Source organism: Brienomyrus brachyistius, unplaced genomic scaffold, assembly GCF_023856365.1.
Source record: "Brienomyrus brachyistius isolate T26 unplaced genomic scaffold, BBRACH_0.4 scaffold480, whole genome shotgun sequence".
In the NCBI taxonomy this organism is placed as follows: domain Eukaryota; kingdom Metazoa; phylum Chordata; class Actinopteri; order Osteoglossiformes; family Mormyridae; genus Brienomyrus; species Brienomyrus brachyistius.
In genome coordinates, this window is record NW_026042755.1 from 5,409 (window position 1) to 10,816 (window position 5,408).

Here is a 5,408-nt window from a genome sequence, read left to right on the forward strand (position 1 = left end):
ACTGCATGACTGATGTCAAAATGTGTGAAATATGTGGTTGTATAAATAAATTCATTAAAGTAGGTTAATGATTCTGTGCTGTCTAAATTGTATAGAAAATTTCTACATATAGCCAAACAAATCTCCTCCTGTTTGAAAAGGCATAGAAAAAGCAATTTAGCCACTAAAACTTTACAGTTTTTGTGAGGGACAGTCGAATTCTCTCGTTAAGTTTTTTGTGATCCTGCACCTACACTTTGCCGGCCCCAGGAGGATGGGCTCCCCCTTTGAGTTTGGTCCCTCCCAAGGTTTCTTCCTTCTTGGGAGTTTTTCCATGCTATCGGCGCCTATGGCTTACTCACTGGGGGCTTTGGGTGGGCATGATATAAAGCAAAGCATTTTCCCTTCCAGTTTCCTCCTCTGGTCCACATTGCAGGACCATCAGCCATCAGAAACAGCCCAGACAGTCTCCTTCAGCTTCTTTAGTGTCCTTGGAAGCCAAGGCAGTTTTAGATCTGAGAGGAGGTTTATCAGAAGGACACATATTACGTCGTTTGTCCTGAAATGTAACATGGGGAGGAAAAGTTAAGCGGTTTAGTCAGATTGGAGTCGTTTATTCAGCAGTGGCAGCGCCAGTGACTTAATGCTACAGGTGCTATAGGGGAGTGAGATTATTTAGAGCGGGTGCTTTAGCTTTTCAGCTTATGTAGATGCTGTATAGAAGCACACAGCACGATAAGCTACAGCATGGATAAAATATGATAAAATATGAAATTCTAACGTCTAGCTCACAGAGCCTCTATGTGTACTTTGAAGAAAAAATACACTACAAGTATGCTATAAAAACCGCAAAAATGTCTTACACAATATACAGATTTTACAGATAGTTAAAGAAAAAATGAAACCAATATTTTGGGGGTGCTGTGGGGGTACTATGGTCATTGGAGGAGGAGCTAGAGCCCCCCCCCCCAAGCTTTTCCCTGGTGCTGCCACTGTTGTTCAGATTAAAAGTAACATTGTCATTAATAAACAGTACTCTGATCAAATTTTTGCATGTACAAACACAATCAAAGTTTAACCACATGTTTAGACACAATTCACACACCTGTTACATTTCCATAATGCTAAGACTCTCTACACTTACTTCATCCACTTTCTTGTTTGGTACACAGTCAATTGATGGATGTGTAAGATTATTACCAGACCGTCTGCTGCAAACTCTACAGTTAATGAATGGCTGCAAAAACACACAGACACACAAAAACAGTATTTAAAGAGTGGTGGGCAATAAATACAGTGAGAGAAGGTGTAGTAAAGATATATCTAAAGATTTAAGGCAGAGCTGCTGGACTGCAGGGTTTAATGACACAGAACAATTTTAGAGGAAAGAGCTTCCAAAGCAGGGTCACCTTAAGGCTATATTATACAAAGCAAGTTCATCTAAAAGTATGAACAACAAATCCCGTTTAACTGAACACTGCTCTGTATTAAAATACTGTCCTCCGATCAAGCTAAGTGGTCCTGTAGTTCACTATTTAAAGAGGTAAATTTAAAGGGTAATTCACACTGCGCATCTACCCTGCTCTGACCAGATTTAATTGCCCTTTCACCACAAAACACCACACTGCCATTTAAGGCTGATTTCAACTGCCTGGTAATCCAGCCTTTAAGCCTGTAAACCTACTAAAATTTGAGAATAAGGTGATGGAACTGGCTGTTTGAGGCCACCTATCTATTTGTTACTTTATTGTTGGCTAACTTTCCTCCGCAGGGCATCAAAAAAGTTAACATGAACCTAAATTAATTTGCTAACTGATATGTCCAATGCTCACAGTCACAGTGACTCTTTACTTACCCTCTTGTCCATGAAAATACAGTCAGCCCGATGGTCTGTTGCAGTTGACTTTGGACATTTTGTTGCTCTCAAGAGAATCTCAATGTCAATGTATTCACTGCTGATCTAAATCACATAAACACGTTATATACAAAATTGCCTACAACTGTTTTAAAGGCAATATAACAAACAATAATCACCCAAAAAATGGCAAACTGTCACAGACTTGACTGCAGCAGATTCAGAGAGAAACTGTGAGAAGGTAAAATTGACCAGGGCTGAGATATACAACCATCACTTTCATTGTGAAGAGACATTAAGCATCATATGCATTGAAATTAAAACATCAAAATCAATGTGATTCTCATTAGTTCAGCTTGCAGATGATGAAAGTTTCACACTTTTGTAAACACTTTCTCAGCAGTTACCTTCGGACGGCCCTGGATGTTATAGAAATTCATGTGCTGACGGGTTCCTTGATGAGCATTTTCGACTGCGAGTTTAATGGCCGTCTTGTAGAGTGCAGGGAGACTGTGGTAATCTTGCTGGGCCTCTGTGGAGATAAGCAGAGCTCCATAAGCCAAAACCAGAACCAGCAGGCGGGTCATCTTCCTCTCAGCTTTGAAGGGAGAAGCAGGACTGAGGACACTGATCTGTGGTCCCCTTATCCAGCACGTCCAGGGGCGTGTCCTTCACCCGAAACAAACAGACCTTTGAACAACATTGGAAAACTCTTCAGGATGAATCGAGGCAGGTGGTCAAGTGGGTTTATTGTTATTTCAGCAATATACACAGTACACAGTGAAAGGAAACATTGTTCCTCCTGGACCACGGTGCAAGACAAAGAAGAAAAACAGAAACAACACAAGATGACACAAGTGCGGGCAAGATAGAACTATACAGAGTGAAAGGAGCACAAACAGAGGGAGAAAGTGCAAGATAAACACAAGAGCAACAATACAATACTACAGGACAAGACAGCGCAGTCAAGAACACAGAGTGCAGCCAGAGCTAACCTGAATAGGGGCATCAAGGTTGCCAGGCAGGCAGAGAAACAGAAAATAGAGGTCTACTTCACATACAACAACCCACAGTGGGTGTGGCAGGGAATACAACACATTACAAACTTCAAAGGCAACAACACCGTCACTGTTAACAGCAACGCCCTTTTAGCAATGGAGCTAAACAGCTTCTTTGCTCGTCTGGAGGAACACAGAGCAGACATAGCCACACTGCCCCCTCCCCCAATCTCCAGCACTCACAGACTCCCTCTGCAGGAACACCACGCGAGAAGGCACATTGCATCTCTAGGTGTGTGGAGTTTAAGACAAGGCAAGTGATGCTACGATAATATAATTCCTTGGTAAGACCCCACCTAGAATATTGTGTGCGGGTTTGGTTACCATACCTTAAGAAGGACATTGCTGCCTTGGAAAAGGTGCAACGTAGGGCAACGAGAATGATTCCTGGTCTTAGAGGAATGTCTAATGAGGAGAGGTTAGCTGAGCTGAATCTGTTTAGCCTCGAGCAAAGGAGACTAAGGGGGGACATAATCCAGGTGTTTAAGATTCTAACAGGTCTGGATGCTGTTCAGCCAAATGGCTATTTCAATGTTAGTTTAAATACCAGAACTCGTGGCCATAAGTGGAAATTAGCTGGAGAACATTTTAAAACGAATTTGATGAAGCATTTCTGTACACAGCGTGTAGTTAGAGTATGGAATAGTCTTCCTGTTATTGTAACACAAGCTAAAACCCTGGGTTCTTTTAAATCAGAGCTAGATAAGATTTTTGAGCTATTAGCTAAGTTCTCCTCAAAGGAGCTTGATGGGCCGAATGGCCTCCTCTCATTTGTAAATCTCTTTGGTTCTTATGAGTCAGCTTACAGAGATGAGGTCCAGAAACTGATAGGTTGGAGTTCAGCAAACAATTTGGCACTAAACAGCACAAAGACAAAGGAATCACTGACTTCAGGAAGGATGGAGGCGACACTGGCCTGCCTAGATGGATGGATGGATGTTTTTATTGACATTGTAAGTACAATGAGATTTAGTTTGGAACGCGCCAGCAGCTACACAGTATATTTACAATTATATAGATTGTGAGGCATAAAATAAGGTGTGAGTAATATAACATAACGACATAATATAAGTAATCATTAATTAATCATTACAGATGGTATGAGGTGTGAACCGCTAGGCTGCTATGGCATGTTTGGTATCAAACCGATGGAAAATCACTCCAGTTTCCAAATCTGGTCAGTGGTTACCACGAAAGTGAATATATCAAAAGTTACACCAGCCTAACGAAAATCATCAATACAAGGGAAATCACTCTGGTCATAAATCTCAAAAGGACTGATACAGACCCCCTTCCGAAAGCCCGCCAAATGGATGGTCAGCCATTGGTCCAGGAGTCGAATTCCTGGTCACTCCTATTCACGAACTTTACACTATAAAACCTGGCACCTCAGAACAAAGCCAGGAGAGGAGAAACAGAAGGGAGGAGAAAACAAAAGACCATCAGCACGAAGAGAGGCAGAGAACATCAGCCCAAGAGAAGAGAAGCCCACAAGAAGCCCTCCTGAAGCCTATCAGTGAAGACCCAGCTGGACAGAGAACTGCAACCAAGCCCAAGCTTCACCAGGAGAGGGAATCAGAGGGGCTCCACTCCAACAACCGCTGCAAACACCGCGCCTCCCTGAGTGCCATCACCCATCAGCTCATCAGCCTCCGCAACCAACTGCCAAGACCCCCCCCCCCCCACTCTGCAACCAAGTAAACAAACTTCCTTTCATTTATAACAACCTAAACTCCTATTCACCTGCTATATTACTTTAGGACAGTATTTCCACAAATTGCTTGCTTTGCAGAACAGTATTTTCCCTTTTAAGGTTACTCATTTTAAATCTGGTCATTGCATTTTCATGATTACATTGTTTGTGTCCACTCCGTTATTTCGTGTTTATTGTTTGTTAGGTGTAATGTCTGTCTTATGTTAGTTATAGGAATAAATGCATGTCTTTTACACAACTTCAGCCTCCGTTCATTGAGTGCTCACAAGAATCCCTGCCTGTGCGATCTACGCTCTGAAACCTCAAATTCGCCTGAAATATCGCGAGACTCTCTCTCATTGGCCGTGAGGGGAGCTTCGCTACCGATCGTTTACATTACCTGGTGACGCAGCTCGTTGGACAAGCCTTCTATTCTAACCCAGGTTATTACGTGATACTGGTTATTAATGAGTTCCATTTAAGTCACACATTAACAGACTCACGGTGTTTCGCAATTGAGTTTGAGCCGACCATTCAGCATAAAAATTGGTTAATAATCACAAGGCACAAGGTTTAAACTTATTCTGAGCACACAATTTAAACTTTTTATGACCGAACGTGCAGTGAAGAAGCGCTACTGTGAACTGGTTGCAAAAGTCGCACTCATGGCAATCTGAAGGCATTTAAGCGGGATCATATGGGCTTATTATAGTTATTTTTATTTCTATTATTAGTAGTTATATTATTTTGTTTTATTTTCGGTGATTTCATTGTAGTTCTTTCGTATTAAACTGCAGTAAACTTTAACCCTATGTCTGACGAG